Genomic DNA, 21,371 nt, shown 5'->3' on the forward strand with positions numbered 1-21,371 from the left:
CTTTCTACGTAATCCATTATTATGAACGTATATTCTAGTAACTAATTAGATGATAAATTTTTATTTTAATATATTTGGATGACAGTGGGATTCATTACATTTATATGTTGAAAAAAAACATTGGTTACATGATGCAAAGATGAAAGATTCCTATATTGGTACTTTCAAAGTATTTCATATTACTAATGTTTCCTTTAGAAGTCATATACATCCAAAAGTATCTCAAAATAGCTACTAGTATTTGAAAGATATACCTGAGAGTGACTTAAAATCCTTCAAAAATATTTATTTGATGTCAGATGGTACAAGTTACAACTGAATGAATGTGAAGTCTCTCAAAATGCATACTAGTATTTGCAAGTTATACTTGACTATGACTTAAAATCCTTCAAAACATTTTCATTCGATGTCAAATGGTAAAAGTTACGAATGAATGAATGTGATCTGGATAGATTTGTTATTGAAGATGATAATGGACTTACCAGGGTTAATATAATGAATATTAATATTCCATGTGATGTTGGAAGCTCATATCATTGTTTCGCCCCAACCCCCACTCACATCACTCTCAATTTCCAAATATCCGATTTGTCTACTGTAAATCACAAATTAGGTGCAATCCTTAGAAATGCAACACACAATTTTAGACAACAAGGGTACACTTCAAATTACAACATAAATTAATATAAAATAAAATGCCTTATACATTCTATGTTATTAAAATATTTATTTCTAGTGCACCATAGCAAAGATGATATAGCTCATTTGTTGGGTCCCTATAATAGTAGTGATTACCTCATTACTATTATAGTTATACCCCTTATTTATATTTTTGTGCCCCTATTACCCCCATATTGTTATTTCTGTACCCCATAGGGTCCCTCTATTGTTATTTTTGTGGCTTTATATTATTATTGTTAGGTCGGCTGGATTATATTGTGACTCCTTAGACTCCTATATATAGAAAGGAGGTTTTGTCATTTGAATAATCAAATAATTGTTCATTTATGTAATGTAAAGGAGGTTTCCCCCTCAAAGAGACTGAATTCTAAGGCGTTGATCTATCTTTTCTATCTTTTCTTGAGTTGGTTTCATAACATTTGGTATCAGAGCTTTGGATTCTAGGGTTTCGCTGCTCCAAACAGGTCATCATGGCATTTTCGCTATAACTTTTTTTCTGTGACGTTTCAGAAGTCGCAAAAAAACCCATTTGAGAAGAAATCGCGCTGAACCTTGGGTCCAAATTTCAAAACTGTTCGCGCGATATTTTCGGAGGTATGATCTGAGGAAGTTGGTCTTTTTGCAGACTCCTGAATTACATTCAAAACAGGTGACCTGGGGAAAATTGTCATAACTTTCTCTCTGGGAATCAGATTGAAATTTCGTAAGAAGGTAAAAAAATTGGACGGATTTTAGTTTATTATATATCTTTTTCAGAACCAAATACCAAAATTGTGCACGTGGCACTTCATACAACTTCACTCTTTTGGAAAGGTCTATAATCAGGTCATCTTGGGAGATTGTGCATAAATATTTCTTGGAGAATCCAATGTGGATCAGATTGGTGGGATTGGAAAGAGGACACAGAGATCTACTATAGGTCACAAATTTAGAACTAGATAATGGGAAAATAAAGAGATACATCAGAGGCAATATCGAGCTCCTACAAAGTGAAAAAAGGTGTGTAGATTTTTTTAAATTTTTGCTTAAGCTTGGTTTGAAAATTTATTTTGAAGGAATTCAAAGGGCATAGTAGAGCATTATTATCGGCAACTGATGCCCCGAGGAAAGAAAATGCAAACACCTAGTAAGGAACCTGAAAGCTCTAGCATGACTCATGAAGAAGAGGAAGAAATGCTACATGATATATCAAAATTACAAGAACAAGTGCAACAAATGTCACGCTCACAAAAATTAATAGATGCTAAGATAAATGGCGTGGAAGCTAAGATAAATGGCGTGGAAGCTAAGATGAATGGCATGGAAGCTAAGATGGACAATTTAAAAATAGATTTGAACAGAAATTTGAAGACAGGCATGGCAGATTTGAAGACAGATTTGACAAATTTTCTACAAGAAATACTTACTAATGGTGAAAAGGTAGTAAAGGAAACTCATGATGAGAACAAAATAAATGTTAATCATGATTCCATAGACGCTAATGTTGGATCGAAGAATCACCATATTCCAAAAAATCGATATGAGGAAGTTTGATGGCAAGGATCCCGCCACATGAATATTACAGATGGAGCAATTCTTCGATCTCAATAATGTGAAAAACGCACAAAAGGTACGTATGGCAATTGTATATTTGGAACCAAATCAGTTTGTATGGTATCAATGGCTTTGTTCTCGTAAACAGTTTATCACTTGGGCAATTTTTACGGAAGAATTGATAGCACATTGCGAGGATACAAAAAACAACACTTTTTTTAGCCAATTGATAAGTCTCAAACAGAAGGGTTCAATAATGGAGCACATTGAGGAGTTCCAAAAATTGAACACAAGGGTAAAAGATATTCCAGAGGAGCATAGGATTGATGTGTTCATAGGGTCTTTAAAGGATAATATCCAACATGATGTTCGCCTTTGGGAAGTTGATTCATTAGAGAAGGCATTCAGGTTAGCAAGAAAAATGGAAAGCAAAATTATGGCAACTAGGAAGCATAACATTCACAACTATAAAGACGGAAGTGTTGTGGCCCCTAGTCTTCCACAACCTACAAGGTTGACACCACAACAATTGGACGAAAAAAGAGCAAAAGGGCTTTGTTACAATTGTGATAGAAAATACACAGAAGGTCATAAGTGTGCTGAGAAGAAATTATTCTACATAGATTGTGAAGAGGAAGAGGAAAAGGAGAAAGAAAGGTCAAAAGAAGAGGATATATTCCAGGAACAAAGCCTAGATGAAGAACAAATAAATCCGACCATACCTTGTAATGCATTGGCAGGAATTACCACTCCTCAAACCATCAAGATAGAAGGACAAATCAAGAAGAAAAAGGTAATAGTGTTGATTGATTCAGGAAGCACCCAAAATTTTGTTCATTGTAGGGTAGCAAAAGAATTGAATTGCTTCCTATATCTAGCACTAGAGTGTCAAGTGATCATTGCAAATGGAGGAACAATAAAATTCTCTAGAAAGTGCCATAATATCAAGCTATCCATGGGAGAATATGTATTGACTAGCTCAATGCTTTCCATTCCAATGGGAGGTGTCGATGTTGTACTAGGAGTCCAATGGCTACAATCCTTGGGTACAATAGCTTTTAATTTTCAAGAACTTTTCATCAAATTTTCTACGGAAGGAAAGCAAGTTGAATTAAGGGGTATTGCAGGGAAACTATGAAAGATAATCAGCTCTAATGGCATGACTAAGCTTCTAAAAAAGGAGCAAAGAGGTGTAATTGCACAATTATGTTCGCTAGATGTTTCCACATTGGAATCATCTATTTCTCTAGATCTCCAAAAGGTCCTGGCCAATCATTCCAAGGTATTTGAGACTCCCAAAGGTCTCCCACCTATGCGTGATCATGATCATGCTATTCATCTGATTCCAGGAAGTGTTCCTCCAAACATCAGGCCGTACAAATATCCCTATGTCCAAAAAAGTGAAATTGAACATATGGTTGCAGAAATGCTAGAGGCTAGTATAATTCAACCGAGTCAAAGTTCTTTCTCAGCTCCAGTAGTATTGGTACACAAGAAGGATGGATCATGCCAAATGTGTGCGGATTATAGGGAGCTCAACAAGCTCACTATTAAAGATAAGTTCCCCATTCCTGTCGTTGATGAATTACTGGATGAATTGCATGGATCAATTTACTTCACCAAGTTGGATTTTCGTTCGGGATATCATCAAATCAGAATGAAGATTGAAGACATTCCGAAAACAGCATTTAGAACTCATGAGGGTCATTATGAATTTTTGGTCATGCCTTTGGCCTTACCAATGCACCTTCAACATCTCAAGGTTTGATGAATTCAACTTTCAAACCATTCCTTAGAAACTTTGTGTTAGTATTTTTTGATGATATACTAATCTACAGCAAGTCTTGGAAGGATCATGTTGAACATGTTGACAGGGTGCTACAACTATTGGAGGAGAAACAATTATATGCAAAAAGATCCAAATGTTTCTTTGGAGTCCAGGAGGTGGAATATTTGGGTCATATTGTATCTCATGAAGGAGTTAAGGTAGACCATAGCAAAATTAAAGCCATTAAGGAATGGAAAATCCCCACATCCATAAAGCATCTACGAGGATTTCTTGGGTTGACAGGGTATTATCGCAAGTTTGTTAAGAATTATGGGAGTATAGCAGCACCTCTACAACATTATTGAAGAAAGATTCATTTTCATGGACTCCGGAAGCAACAAAGGCCTTTGAAAATCTTAAAGGGCAATGTGCCAAGCACCAGTCTTAGCTACACCGGACTTCACAAAAACCTTTATTGTGGAATGTGATGCTTCAGGAAATGGAATTGGTGTTGTTCTAATGCAAGATCAAAGACCCATTTCTTTTGAAAGTCGTCCAATCAAGGGAAAGTTTTTAAGCAAAGCTATTTATGAGAAGGAAATGTTGGCAATACTCCATGCACTTAAGAAATGGCGACCCTACCTAATGGGAAGACACTTCAAGGTAAAAATAGATCATGATAGCCTTAAATACTTTTTAGAACAAAGATTATCCTCTGAAGAGAAACAAAAGTGGGTCACAAAGATGTTGGGTTATGACTTTGAAATCATCTACAAAAAAGGGAAGAAAAATGTGGTGGTAGATGGACTCTCAAGAAAGGATGAGGATGTGGAAGCATTGTTGTGTGCCATTTCTATTATCCAACCAGATTTGATAAACGAAGCAAGGGAGGAATGGAAGAATGACGAAGAAGTGTGGGCACTTATTCGAAAGCTACAACAAGATTCCAATACTTCTGATACATTTAGGTGGAAAAATGATTCGTTATGGTACAAAGATCACTTATACCTCTGTAAGAATTCCCAGCTAAAACAAAATATTCTTATGGAATTGCACACTTCTCCGTTAGGAGGGCACTCAGGATTTTTAAAAACTTACCACAGGGTTAAGAAGGAATTTTTTTGGGATGGCCTTAAATCAGATATTCAAAAGTTTGTGGTGGAATGTTTGGTTTGCCAACAAAATAAAGTTGAAACAATTAAGACACGGGTCTATTACAACCTTTATCCATTCCAAGCCAACGTTGGGAGGAGGTTTCAATGGATTTTATCATAGGTTTACCCAAGTCTGAGGGAAAGAGTGTCATCATGGTGGTAGTTGATAGACTTACCAAGTATGCACACTTTTGTGCATTATCACACCCATTTAAAGCTAGTACAGTTTCTACTGCATTTATGGAAACAGTTCAAAAACTACATGGAAACCCAAAGATTATTGTAAGTGACCAAGATCCCATTTTCACTGGAAATTTTTGGACATAATTATTTTCTTGTCTTGGTACTCAGTTAGCTCATAGCTCATCTTATCATCCTCAATCTGATGGGAAAACTGAGATAGTAAACAAATATTTGGAAGGATATCTTCGTTGCTTTGTTTCTGATAAACAGACACAATGGGTCAAATGGTTTCCTCTGGCTGAATGGTGGTATAACACTTCCTTCAATACAGCAACAAAAATGACCCCATTTATGGCACTTTATGGGTATCAACCACCATCCATCACATCATATTTAAGAGAAAATTCTAAGGTTTAGGCAGTGGAACATCACATCGAACATCAACAACAAGTCCTCCAACTCTTAAAGGATAACCTCGTGTTGGCACAAAATAGAATAAAACAACAGGCAGATCAACATCGCAGTGAAAGAAGTTTTGATGTAGGTGATTGGGTATTCCTACGGCTACAACCATATAAAAAAATGTCCCTAAAGCAAGCTAAGAAGGATAATAAACTGTCACCAAAGTATTATGGTCTGTACAAGGTGTTGCAAAAGATTGGTACTGTGGCATACAAATTGGAGCTTCCTGTAGCCTCTCGATTGTACCCAATGTTCCATGTTTCATGTTTAAAGAAGTTTATAGGCGACAAGCTCCCAATTCAAACAATATTGCCAGAACTTGACGAGGAAGGAAAAATTATATTGGAACCAGAAGTGTTGGAGAGGTAAATCCCCTCTGCAGACAGAGGCGATCCCACTAGCCCAAAATGGGTTTAGCAACAATCAATTAACGCTACCATGCAAGTTCCTAGTTGCAAACTGAAAGTGGATTATAAGAACCAACCTGGAGTCCAACTAATGTCGTAGAAGAGTTGATACTCCCGTTCCCTTGCTCTGCCAGATCACGATCCTCACGATCTCCGTGAATGGATACCTGCACATGCAAAGAACGAAGCGAATACAAGCATAAAATACACTAAATACAACTATATATCAGTTAGAAAGGATATAGATCAAACATTATCATAGAGAAAAATATGATCGGAACGATAATGATATTCGTTCATTAATGAATAATCCACAGAGAAAGATACAACCAAAGTTCTGACGTTGAATCTCTCGTCTGGCTGGGCGAGCAGCTATATATGTCTTGCAATAAACCTTTCTCTCTCAGACTTCCGGCAGCATAACCTCCCTATGCTTCAAGACTCTTACTATCACTCAAGACAAGCATTATCACTACTACTCAAAAACTAGCTTGTCAAATGCATGAGGACAGACTTTTATAGATGGAGAAGGGGAGGAAGATACAATGCACCAATACACCCATTATGGATTGGCATTATCTCCAAAAAGCCACTGTGGATAGATGTAAGGGATAGATGATGAATCTCGACATCTAGAAGATTAGCTTTATCCTCAAAAGACTTCATGAATTGAAGGGAAAAAACATTCGAGCGTGCGTTTGTTAAAAATCTTTTCCAAACTCAGTTGGCGCGGGTGTTACTCTAAGACAGGGCACCAATGGGCATGCCTTCTTTTGAGGATCTCCCTCATTGGCGCGGGTAGTACACTGTGGACCTGCACTAATGGAAAAAGTGCACTTTTTAGGGATATTTTGTAGGAGGTGTCTTCAGGGCACATGAAGTCCATACTTAGGGGAACATAATGCAAGTGTTTTTAAGTTATGTCACTGCTCACAGGTCCTGGAATGAGTCCTCCAAAGTACGGGAAAGGGGTAACAGGGATGGTGACCAATGGTGACAAATTACTGTGTGATAGATGCCCCCTAAAGCATGAGGCCCAAGAGAGAGAGGGGTGAAATGCTTTACAAGAGCACATGTAGCTACCGCCGAGAATTTGCATCGAGAGATACAACTGATAGCTCAAGTACATGATATATGTGGTATGGTCGCATCCATCCATAAGAGAGTTCATAATAATCTAGATCCATAGTATGGGCGCAACCATCTGGTTAGGATCAATGAATAGACTCAGGTATGGTCGCAGCCATCCAGTGAATGAGTCATGTAACAAAAATCATGCTTGGATTACAACAGACAAAATCCAAGGTCTTGCGCTCCATCTCGACCCGAACAAAAGTAGAAGTTCAAGCATGCGAATATATGAGCTGAAGTCGAACATGCATGAACATCGTCTGATTACCAGTCAATAATGGAAACTGTTAACAGACGCAAGAGGTACCACCAATAATGACAATGGCCCTCAAGGTACTATAGGTACAATCTACAGCGTGCGAATTAGTGATCTGGCATCGAACACCTGTAGAATCATTCGATCGGAGGCCAATGATGAAAACCTCACGTCAAACACGAAGAACCTGCCATTGAGGCTTGCAGGCTCTAAGGCACCGGAAGGGAGTCTCTAGATCAGCTTCCTGGATAATGAGCTGAAGTCGACAGGAAGTGACCTTGATCAAAGGTGGGCCATGATGTTTCCCACATCATCGACACGATACAGAGAGATAATGTTGTGAATCGGGATTATGTGAGCTATCAGAGGGAGGTTGTTTTTCTGTAGAGGTCAACTTCTCTTGAACATATCGGGGGCACGACAGTGGAATTGGCAATATTTGACATCAATGGATCAGAGGTCATGGTGATGAGGCAATGAGCAGATGAGAGGTCAAACAGGATTATCCAAATCCACGGAGGCAAGTGAAAAATGAGATGAGATATCCCCACCCATACACGAAAGCAGATAAGTTCCATGTTCAAGAGCGACATACTGCCGACACGACAATAATTATGGTTCCATTTTCCCCCGCCATTTGGCGAGTACCCGAATTATTTTTAACAAGCTTGATGGGGATAGCATATGCTTGTGGTGCGTCATTTCGACAAAATCCGATGTCATCAGGTTTTAACGAGTCTGACAAAGGAAGAACTCGACGTCTTTTCATGTTTAGAGAGTTTGAAAAGACAGCAAAAAAGGAAACTCCAAGGGTGTCCTTTTTCGTAAAGTTGTGTCTCTCGAGCCCGAAAAAGTGTAAAACAATGCTTGAAAGAACCGCCCGACCATTACGATCGCGGAGTACTTTTCATAAATAGTGATTTCAACCTGAAAAAGTAAAAAAGCGATCAAAACCACATCGTTTCGTAACCTTTAACGAACCTGAAATGACAAAGGTCTGAAGATCTTTTCGTTTTTACATAGTCAGAAAAGAGTTTAAAGACGACCGCCCCTTATTTACGTTTAGCGAGTCAAGAGGAATAACTCAGCAATCTTTTCATCTTTAAACGGTCGGAAAAGAGCTGAAAGTAGACCTCCATTTTATTATTTTTAACGAGTCAAAAGGGAAGAAGTACTCTGCAATCTTTTCATATTTTACGAGTCAGAAAAGAGCTTAAAGGAGACTCATCCTAGAGGAACGAGTGGTATAACGGATAGCAACTGGTTCCGGTAATGGCAGAACTGCTCAAAACATATGATGGTCGAGAGGCTGGCTAATAAAACCACTCATCGCTACGATTCCTCAGGAAAAGATAAACAACCAAATGAGAGCATATGATCGGCCAAAGAGATGGTGGCGATGGAATGAAACAACCAAGACTCATCTAGCAGAACCTAGCAGACAAACGGCAATGGGTATGGGTTCATTTTTACACAAGCTTGAAATGAAAAACTATGCTTGTTATAAGTTCGCGTGCCCCCAGCATGATAATGCAAATCGAGGTACATGCCCCCCAAGATTCATTGAATTCAACGAGGTGGATGGAAAGAAGGTTCACTCTCGAGATCTGTGAAAGACTCGACTTGTATTTTACGAGATCTTAATCAAAAGACTCAATTTGGAAAGGGAGTTGTTTCCTTTTTTAAGGAGCTTGACATAGGACAATGAACTATGCTCCGACCAAACCAAGTTTCATTTTTTAAGGAGCTTGACACAGGAAAGGAACTATGCTCCACCAGACCTAGTTTCATTTTTTTAAGGAGCTTGACATAGGAAAATGAACTATGCTCCGCCTGAACTTCATCATAATGAATAGGAAGTCGGGGCTTCCAAGAGTGCCACTCTCGGTGGAAGGACCACCTCTTGGAAGTTAGGACCTAATGCCCCCAGGACACTATGCACGACAGCGGCATCGCTGGATACAGGCACGGGATAGGTGGCCACGTAGTTGATCTGCAGTGGGGTAGATGCAACTGGTGGACGAAATCTAGGAGGGGATGACGATTGCGCAAGAGGCACCCAGGGAGAAACGAACGATAGTTGATCTATAGTCATGATTCTTCCATCATGTGGATAGCAAACCACACAGAAAAGTAAAGAGACCAGGGCCCCCATGGCATATACATAGTCACGGCCAAGGAGAAGACTGAAATCTAAAGCACCTTGGGTAACCGATACGTCTATATAGACGGTTTTGCCTCCCAAAGTAATAGGGAACTTTGGAAGGATCCCTAATGGTTGAGTAGTTCCTCCGTCAAAAGATGTCAGATTCGGTGCGACTGGTTGAAGCTGTGGGGAACCCAAAACTTGCCAAGTAGTGGCAGGCGTAAGACTGACATACGCCCCTTCATAAAAAACAGTGCCAGGTACTGCCTTAGCACAGGCATGTACTGCGATCTGGAAAGGCATATGGGATGGAAGGCGACCGGCGATCAATCGATTCCAATCAAAGGAAGCGACCAGACTACTTGGTGGGGGAATCGTATGATTGCCCCCATGTGGTAAAGGAACCGAAGGAGAACCTTCTGGAGCAGCTGGGTTAGGAGAGTCATTTTGGGACCCAGGAGAATCTGAAGAGACAAGAAGAACATGGGTGTGATGCTCTTCAGAAACAGAGTGAGCGAGTGGCGGACTCGAGTCAACACTCTTTCCAACCAATGGTTGGTCTGGAACCGGCTGGGAACAGCCGGGTTTGGGAAGAGGGGCCTGGACAAGAGAAGAATTTTAAACATACTCTTTGTCAGCAGGGGGACGATCTGCAGTTCCAGAGAGACGTGGATAGCCAATGGGTAGTTGGGGTGAAGGAGTTGTAAGACTTTCCAAGACAATGGAGGCTTTATCCATGAGAGGACAAAGGTGAAGGGGATGATTGCCTTCACAAAGTCTACAGGGGATTCGAATCTTCCCTTTTTCCTTACCATTTCCAACTAAGAAGGTAGCATCATCGTGAGCTTCAGAGAACGATGAGGGGCAGGCCGGATCGCGAGACCACACTTCTAAGACCCTAGGGATGCTAGGACAATCGCGAAGAAGATGGTCCTCCTTGCATAATCGACAAGGAAACTTGACCTTCCGCGGAGGAGCGGAAGGGGGCCCAACTTCAGGGGTACTCGAGGGAGTAGCTACACTTGTAACTTCTCCTTTGGGAGCCTTCTTCTTCTTTGTCTTCTTCTTCTTCTTCTTCTTAGTCACCGGGTTACTTGAATCGAGACTTTCACCAGGCGAAGTAGAAGATGAGGACGTAGAAGTAGGTGTAGAAGGGGAGAGGTCCACCTTAGAATGAACATGATGTTGTTTAGGTGGAGGGATTGATTGACCAATAGTTGATACGGTAGGGACCAAAGAGGTGAGAACAACCAAACAGGCAACCCAACAGTTAACCCCGGAAGGGATAACGTTGCCATATAAGGAGCGCCAACATTCCCGAGAGGAGGTAATTGACCAGGATTCCCGTCAGGAGGGGAACTTGGGTTGGTGAACCGCGGAAAAGTTGCCATGGCAAACGAAAAGAAGCCTTCTCAAGCTAACGCACACAAGATCTAACCAGGTAATGTTTATCGTGGCCGAATAGATTTTAAGATAAAGGAACTGAACTTGACCTTTTCATGTTTTAAGAGTCGAGAAAAGGACAAAAAGGTGACTCTAGTCTCCTTCAAATGTTTAATGAGCACGAAGTGACAAGACGCTCACTGGCACCTTTTCTTTTAAGGAGTCCGAAAAGGATCAAAAGTGACTACTCTGGAGACTCTAGGCAAAGGGTTTACCAAACAATCCGTAAAACGGCTTATACACCTTGGCAATCAGATGAAAACCAAGGACTTCCCGTACGGTAGTCAATCTTACCGAATGTTGTGTTCAGTGCATTACAGCTTGTAATGCGGCAAACACAGATTCCTATGGATAAAGGATGATAACCTAGTTGGGTCTCCACATATACTCAACGGTACGTGGGAGCACAAATCCGTGCTAGACCACTACCAAGTCACAAAAGGAGGAATCACCCAACTGTAATGTGGAACAAGAGTGGCTAGGTTTAATGACGCTGGAACACGTCTCTAGCCTAGGCCTCTAGAATGTATGCGTTAAGTTCCAATGCGTTGTTAGATTCATTCAGTTCATTTTACAGTTGACCTTTGATTAGGTTTCGATTTTCAGGCCTTACCATATGTAATATCTCAAAATTTCCTAGAGGCAAACTATATGCCAAAATATATCATTTCATTCGATGAATGCTAACTACAGAAGAGTTGAGATCTTTCAAACAAACAAAATGATCATCAAACAAACAATGATAACTCTAATGCAGCTAATGGCAATAAAAGAAACTTTTCTTTAAATTAATTAATCACTAACAACAACGAAAAACTTTAATTTCCATTAACTAATATAACGCAAAAGAGATTGTTCGTTTTTCTTTTATTGGCAAAATGCACTAAGTAAATTTTGAGAAACAATAACAGAGAGCAAAAAAACAAATTTCACTCAATGGACACAATCAAGTCTTTGAAAAGAAAGGCAATCCTTCAAACCAAGAAAAACTCCAAAATCTCAATGAGCCATGTGATCTAGGCTCAAAACGAAGCCATATGGAAATCAAGAAAAAAGAACTAAATTGCTCGAATAACCCAAAAACAAGCTTCAACAACCACCAAACAGATGCAAAAGAGTATCCAAAAAGTTGACTGGGTCAAGAGAAGACCAAAACAAAAACTGGCAAACACCCAAAGTATGCAAATGTAATATATGCACACTTTTAATTCATATCCTGAAAATGAGAATTCTAATTATGCAAGTGTGATCTATGCAAGAGAATTCTCAAACACATGATGATTCTAATGTAATCTAAGAACCAATCAAGTGCAAACCAAGAAAAACGGGTGAGAGTTCCAAAGATCATAAACTAAAAACACTCAAAGGCGATCGATGCAAAATTGTGAAAAGATCGAGACAAACCTCCAAGTAATGATCAAAGGAAATCAAATTAATAATTTGCCAGAAGAAGACTCAAAACCAGTCAAAAAAGACTCTGATACATTCAGATGATTGAACAAAACAGGAAACCCAAGCTTGGAAGGTTGTAAACAAGCAAAATGAACAAGTTCACAGGGTTGGCGCGACTGTCGGGAAGAAAAATGCGCTAATTGAGCATTGGCGCGAGCTGTACACTGGAAAATGGCGCCAATTGGTGCGACTGTCAGGGAAAAAGTCGCGCTAATCAAATTTGCTAGCTTAAAAAAAAAAACAAGCAGTTCAGGGTCTGATCAACAGTATCCAGACAGACTAGGAAGCAAGAAATAACTTAAAAACTGAGCCAGAAAGCTTATTTACGCAATCAAACAAGAGAAAACCAAAGTGCAAGACCAACTCCAAGTTGTTCGGTTCGTAAACCAAACCGGAGATTGACCGAAGTGGCATTGATCTACTCCGCTAATGCAAAGCAATAGCGTTTTGAAGGCTGCCTGGCCGTGCTTCAGACTACGTCCAAGGTTTATGAAGTCGCCAAATTGTTGGAGAGGTAAATCCCCTCTGCGGACAAAGGCGATCCCACTAGCCCAAAATGGGTCTAGCAACAATCAATTAACGCTACCATGCAAGTTCCTAGTTGCAAACTGAAAGTGGATTATAAGAACCAACCTAGAGTCCAACGCTAATGTCGTAGAAGAGTTGATACTCCTGTTCCCTTGCTCCGGCAGATCACGATCCTCACGATCTCCGCGAATGGATACGTGCACATGCAAAGAATGAAGCGAATACAAGCATAAAATCCACTAAATACAACTATATATCAGTCAAAAAGGATGTAGATCAAACATTATCATAGCGAACAATAAGATCAGAACCATAATGATAGTCGTTCATTAATGAATAATCAATAGAGAAAGATACAACCAAAGTTCTGACGTTGAATCTCTCCTCTGGTTGGGCGAGCAGCTATATATGTCTTGCAATAGACCTTTCTCTCTTAGACTTCCGACAGAATAACCTCCCTATGCTCCAAGACTCTTACTATCACTCAAGACAAGCATTATCACTACTACTCAAAAACTAGCTTGGCAAATGCATGAGGATAGACTTTTATAGAAGGAGAAGGGGAGGAAGATACAATGCACCAAGACACCCATTATGGATTGGCATTATTTCCAAAAAGTCGTTGTGGATAGATTTAAGGGATAGATGATGAATCTCGACATCTAGAAGATTAGCTTTATCCTCAAAAGACTTCATAACTTGAAGGGAAAAAACATCCGGGCACGCGTTTGTTAAAAATCTTTTCCAAACTCAGTTGGCGCAGGTGTTACTCTAGGACAGAGTGTTGGGTCCCTGTAATACTAGTGATTACCCCATTACTATTGTAGTTATACCCCTTATTTATATTGTTGTACCCATTTAGTGCCCATATTGTTACTATTGTGCCCATAGAATCCCACTATTGTTATTTTTGTGGCCTATAATATTATTGTTAGGTAGGCTTGATTATATTGGACCCTTAGACTCCTATATATAGAAAGGAGGTATTTTCATTTGTATCATCCAAGAATTGTTCATTTATGTAATGTAAAGGAGGTTGCCCCCTCGAAGAGGCTGAATTCTAAGGCGTGGATCTCTCTTTTCTATCTTTTTGTGAGCTGGTTTCATAACATTTGGTATCAGAGCTTTGGATTCTAGGGTTTCGCTGCTCCAAACAGGTCATCGTGGCATTTTCGCTATAACTTTTTTTCTGTGACGTTTCAGAAGTCGCAAAAAAAAACCCATTTGAGAAGAAATCGCGCTGAACCTTGGGTCCGAATTTCAGAGCTTTTTGCGCGATATTTGCGGAGATATGATCTGAGGAAGTTGGTCTTTTTGCAGACTCCTGAATTACATTCAAAACAGGTGACCTGGGGAAAATCGTCATAACTTTCTCTCTGGGGATCGGATTGAAATTTCGTAAGAAGGTACAGAAAGAGGACGGACTGTAGTTTTTTTTTATGTGTGTTTCAGATTCAAAGGTTGAAACAGTGACTCGTGGCACGTCGTACAAGTTCGCTCTACTGAACCAGTCTAAAAGCAAGTCACTGTGGGAGATTTCACATAACTCTTCCTTGGAGAATCCAATTTGGCTCAGACTTGTGGCATTGGAAAGAGGACATAGAAGGCTACTACAGGTAGCAATTTTAGAATTGGATGATCCGAAATTACAGAGATACATCAGATTCAATATCAGGCTTCTATAAAGTGAAAAAAGGTGTGTAGTTTTTTTTTTTATTTTTGTGTAAGCTTGGTTTAACGGAATTCAAAGGGCATAGTAAAGCATTATTATCGGTAACTGATGCCCCGAGGAAAGAAAATGCAAACACCTAGTAAGGAACCTGAAAGCTCTAGCATGACTCATGAAGAAGAGGAAGAAATGCTACATGATATATCAAAATTACAAGAACAAGTGCAACAAATGTCACGCTCACAAAAGCTAACAGAAGCTAAGATAAGTGGCGTGGAATCTAAGATAAATGGCGTGGAATCTAAGGTAAATGGCGTGGAATCTAAGATAAAGGGCATGGAAGCTAAGATGGATGGCATGGAAGCTAAGATGGATGGCATGGAAGCTAAGGTGAATGGCATGGACGCTAAAATTGATGGCATGGATGATAAGATGGATGAATTGAAGAAGTTGCTACAAGAAAGGGTCACTAATGGTGAAAAGGTAGTAAAGGAAACTCATGATGAGAACAAAAGAAATGTTAATCATGATTCCATAGACTCTAATGTTGGATCGAAGACTCACCATGTTCCAAAAATCGATATGAGGAAGTTTGATGGCAAGGATCCCGCCACATGGATATTACAGATGGAGCAATTCTTCGATCTCAATAATGTGCAAAACACACAAAAGGTACGTATGGCAACTTTATATTTGGAACCAAATCAGTTTGTATGGTATCAATGGCTTTTTCTCGTAAACAATTTATCACTTGGGCAATTTTTACGGAAGAATTGATAGCACATTATGAGGATACAAAAAGCAACACTTTTTTTAGCCAATTGATAAGTCTCAAACAAAAGGGTTCAATAATGGAGCACATTGAGGAGTTCCAAAAATTGAACATAAGGGTAAAAGATATTCCAGAGGAGCATAGGATTGATGTGTTCATAGGGTCTTTAAAGGATAATATCCAACATGATGTGTGCCTTTGGGAACCTGATTCATTAGAGAAGGCATTCAGGTTAGCAAGAAAAATGGAAAGCAAAATTATGGCAACTAGGAAGCATACCATTCACAACTATAAAGACGGAAGTGTTGTTGCCCATAGTCTTCCACAACCTACAAGGTTGACACCACAACAATTGGAAGAAAAAAGAGCAAAAGGGCTTTGTTACAATTGTGATAGCAAATACACAAAAGGTCATAAGTGTGCTGAGAAGAAATTATTCTACATAGATTGTGAAGAGGAAGAAGAAAAGGAGCAAGAAAGGTCAAAAGAAGAGGATATATTCCAGGAACAAAGCCTAGATGAAGAACAAATAAATCCGACCATATCTTGTAATGCATTGGCGGGAATTACCACTCCTCAAACCATCAAGATAGAAGGACAAATCAAGAAGAAAAAGGTAATAGTGTTGATTGATTCAGGAAGCACCCACAATTTTATTCATTGTAGGGTAGCAAAAGAATTGAATTGCTTCCTATATCCAGCACCAGAGTGTCAAGTGATGATTGCAAATGGAGGAACAATAAATTGTTCTGGAAAGTGCCATAATATCAAGCTATCCATGGGAGAATATGTATTGACTAGCCCAATGCTTTCCATTCCAATGGGAGGTGCTGATGTTGTACTAGGAGTCCAATGGCTACAATCCTTGGGTACAATAGCTTTTAATTTTCAAGAACTTTTCATGAAATTTTCTGTGGAAGGAAAGGAAGTTGAATTAAGGGGTATTGCAGGGAAACCAGGAAAGATAATCAGCTCTAATGGCATGACAAAGCTTCTAAAAAAGGAGCAAAGAGGTGTAATTGCACAATTATGTTCGCTAGATGTTTCCACATTGGAATCATCTATTTCTCCAGATCTCCAAAAAGTCCTGGACAATCATTCCAAGGTATTTGAGACTCCCAAAGGTCTCCCACCTATGCGTGATCATGATCATGCTATTCATCTGATTCCAGGAAGTGTTCCTCCAAACATCAGGCCGTACAGATATCCCTATGTCCAAAAAAGTGAAATTGAACGTATGGTTGCAGAAATGCTAGAGGCTGGTATAATTCAACCGAGTCAAAGTTCTTTCTCAGCTCCAGTAGTATTGGTGCACAAGAAGGATGGATCATGGCGCATGTGTCCAGATTATAGGGAGCTCAACAAGCTCACTATTAAAGATAAGTTCCCCATTCCTGTTATTGATGAATTACTGGATGAATTGCATGGATCAATTTACTTCACCAAGTTGGATCTTCGTTCGGGATATCATCAAATCAGAATGAAGATTGAAGACATTCCGAAAACAGCATTTAGAACTCATGAGGGTCATTATGAATTTTTGGTCATGCCTTTTGGCCTTACCAATGCACCTTCAACATTTCAAGGTTTGATGAATTCAATTTTCAAACCATTCCTTAGAAAATTTGTGTTAGTATTTTTTGATGATATACTAATCTACAGCAAGTCTTGGAAGGATCATGTTGAACATGTTGACAGGGTGCTACAACTATTGGAGGAGAAACAATTATATGCAAAAAGATCCAAATGTTTCTTTGGAGTCCAGGAGGTGGAATATTTGGGTCATATTGTATCTCATGAAGGAGTTAAGGTAGACCCTAGCAAAATTAAAGCCATTAAGGAATGGAAAATCCCCACATCCATAAAGCATCTGCGAGGATTTCTTGGGTTGACAGGGTATTATCGCAAGTTTGTTAAGAATTATGGGAGAATAGCAGCACCTCTAACAACATTATTGAAGAAAGATTCATTTTCATGGACTTCGGAAGCAACAAAGGCCTTTGAACATCTTAAAGAGGCAATGTGCCAAGCACCGGTCTTAGCTACACCGGACTTCACAAAAACCTTTATTGTGGAATGTGATGCTTCAGGAAATGGAATTGGTGCTGTTCTAATGCAAGATGAAAGACCCATTGCTTTTGAAAGTCGTCCAATCAAGGGAAAGTTTTTAAGCAAAGCTATTTATGAGAAGGAAATGTTGGCAATACTCCATGCACTTAAGAAATGGCGACCCTACCTAATGGGAAGACACTTCAAGGTAAAAACGGATCATGATAGCCTTAAATACTTTTTAGAACAAAGATTATCCTCTGAAGAGCAACAAAAGTGGGTCACAAAGATGTTGGGTTATGACTTTGAAATCATCTACAAAAAAGGGAAGCAAAATGTGGTGGCAGATGCACTCTCAAGAAAGGATGAGGATGTGGAAGCATTGTTGTGTGCCATTTCTATTATCCAACCAGATTGGATAAACGAAGCAAGGGAGGAATGGAAGAATGACGAAGAAGTGTGGGCACTTATTCGAAAGCTACAACAAGATTCCAGTACTTCTGATACATTTAGCTGGAAAAATGATTCGTTATGGTACAAAGATCGCTTATACCTCTGTAAGAATTCCCAGCTAAAACAAAAGATTCTTATGGAATTGCACACTTCTCCCTTAGGAGGGCACTCAGGATTTTTAAAAACTTACCACAGGGTTAAGAAGGAATTTTTTTGGGATGGCCTTAAATCAGATATTCAAAAGTTTGTGGCGGAATGTTTGGTTTGCCAACAAAATAAAGTTGAAACAATTAAGACACCGGGTCTATTACAACCTTTATCCATTCCAAGCCAACGTTGGGAGGAGGTTTCAATGGATTTTATCACAGGTTTACCCAAGTCTGAGGGAAAGAGTGTCATCATGGTGGTAGTTGACAGACTTACCAAGTATGCACACTTTTGTGCATTATCACATCCATTTAAAGCCAGTACAGTTTCTACTGCATTTATGGAAACAGTTCAAAAGCTACATGGAAACCCAAAGATTATTGTAAGTGACAGAGATCCCATTTTCACTGGAAATTTTTGGACAGAATTATTTTCTTGTCTTGGTACTCAGTTAGCTCATAGCTCATCTTATCATCCTCAATCTGATGGGCAAACTGAGATAGTAAACAAATGTTTGGAAGGATATCTTCGTTGCTTTGTATCTGATAAACAGACACAATGGGTCAAATGGTTGCCTCTGGCTGAATGGTGGTATAACACTTCCTTCCATACAGCAACAAAAATGACCCCATTTATGGCACTTTATGGGTATCAACCACCATCCATCACATCATATTTAAGAGAAAATTCTAAGGTTCAGGCAGTGGAACATCACATCGAACATCAACAACAAGTCCTCCAACTCTTAAAGGATAACCTCGTGTTGGCACAGAATAGAATGAAACAACAGGCAGATCAACATCGCAGTGAAAGAAGTTTTGATGTAGGTGATTGGGTATTCCTACGGCTACAACCATATAAGCAAATGTCCCTCAAGCAAGCTAAGAAGGATAATAAATTATCACCAAAGTATTATGGTCCGTACAAGGTGTTGCAAAAGATTGGTACTATGGCATACAAATTGGAGCTTCCTGCAGCTTCTCGATTGCACCCAGTTTTCCATGTTTCATGTTTAAAGAAGGTTATAGGCGACAAGCTCCCAGTTCAAACAATATTGCCAGAACTTGACGAGGAAGGAAAAATTATATTGGAACCGGAAGCAGTCACAGAAACAAGAACTCGACAGCTACGAAATCGATCAATTTCAGAGTATCTTATCAAGTGGAAGAACTTATCCGCTGAAGATTCCACATGGGAGGATGAGAATTTTATGCAGAAGTATCCAGAACTACTCAAGCGTTGAGGACAACACTTTTTTGAAGGAGAGGGGCATGTTGGGTCCCTATAATACTAGTGATTACCCCATTACTATTGTAGTTATACCCCTTATTTATATTGTTGTACCCATTAGTGCCCATATTGTTACTATTGTGCCACATAGAATCCCTCTATTGTTATTTTTGTGCCCTACAATATTATTGTTATGTAGGCTTGGATTATATTGGGACCACTTAGACTCCTATATATAGAAAGGAGGTATTTTCATTTGTATCATCCAAGAATTGTTCATTTATGTAATGTAAAGGAGGTTGCCCCCTCGAAGAGGCTGAATTCTAAGGCGTGGATCTCTCTTTTCTATCTTTTTGTGAGCTGGTTTCATAACACAGAGCGCCAATGGGCGCGCCTTATTTTGAGGATCTCCCTCATTGGCGCGGGTAGTACACTGTGGACCTGCGCTAATGGAAACAGGGCACTTTTCAGGGATATTTTGCAGTAGGTGTCTTCAGGGCACATGAATTCCATACTTATGGGAACATAATGCAAGTGTTTTTAAGTTATGTCACTGCTCACAGGTCCCGGAATGAGTCCTCCAAAGTATAGGAAAGGGGTAACAGGGACGGTGACCATTGGTGACAAATTACTGTGTAACAGGAAGCAGTCACAGAAAAAGAACTTGACAGCTACGAAATCGATCAATTTCAGAGTATCTTATCAAGTGGAAGATCTTATCCGCTGAAGATTCCACATGGGAGGATGAGAATTTTATGCATAAGTATCCAGAATTACTCAAGTGTTGAGGACAACACTTTTTTTAAGGAGAGGGGCATGTTGGGTCCCTATAATACTAGTGATTACCCCATTACTATTATATTTATACCCCTTATTTATGTTGTTGTGCCCCTATCACCCCCATATTGTTATTTATGTGCCCCATAGAATCCCTCTATTGTTATTTTTGTGGCTTTATATTATTATTGTTAGGTCAGCTGGATTATATTGTGACTCTTTAGACTCCTATATATAGAAAGGAGGTTTTGTCATTTGAATCATCAAATAATTGTTCATTTATGTAATGTAAAGGAGGTTGCCCCCTCGAAGAGGCTGAATTCTAAGGCATTGATCTATCTTTTCTATCTTTTCTTGAGCTGGTTTCATAACATCATTCCAAATCCTAGCTAGATCATTTATCATGTTAAATTTATGTGAAACAATATTGTAGGTGATCAAGGAATCTCGCTAAGCTATCCTAGGTGTATCAAAGGCTCCACTAGAAGCTAGAATAACATAAAAAATTTCATAGTTGGAACATTTTATTTGATAAAATAAGTCATAAAGGATATTTATCTAAAATTTTATGACATAATCTCCATTAGCCTCAAATGTTGCAGTTATTTTATAAGGATTTGTCTCACGAACCTTAGTTCTTACAACATATCAATTCTAGTGCTCTAATAATTCTCTTAATTTTATAAGGTATGTGAGTTATGTCGACAATATGAAATGGACCAAGTGCACAAAAACCTAATATAATTTATTAGGGTATATCCACATCAATGGTAATTTATTGAAGATGTACATGCATCATGTGGTGATTGGAAGCCACCTCCAAAGTGGTGGGGTCTCCCAAATAAAGCTCCACATTTCAATGCCTCCTCATTACATGGTTTTGTGCTCTCTAAAAAGGCTCCAACATTTAACACTCCTTCGCATGTCCTAATTTTAAACAGAGTCCATGTATTACACTCTACATGCAAGAATCCTCAATATAGCCACTCAACATCTTAGACTATGACATGTGCTTGTAGGGGGAAGTTCCTTTTCTCCTAGTGCATGTTAATATAACGTACATGACAATGAAACATGTGATATCTTCCCAAATCTAAATGAGTTTAGGGCCAAAAGACACCTATACACAT

Source organism: Pinus tabuliformis, chromosome 7 (assembly GCF_031772625.1).
Source record: "Pinus tabuliformis cultivar Carrire ecotype Pingquan chromosome 7, CPIR1, whole genome shotgun sequence".
Classification (NCBI taxonomy): domain Eukaryota; kingdom Viridiplantae; phylum Streptophyta; class Pinopsida; order Pinales; family Pinaceae; genus Pinus; species Pinus tabuliformis.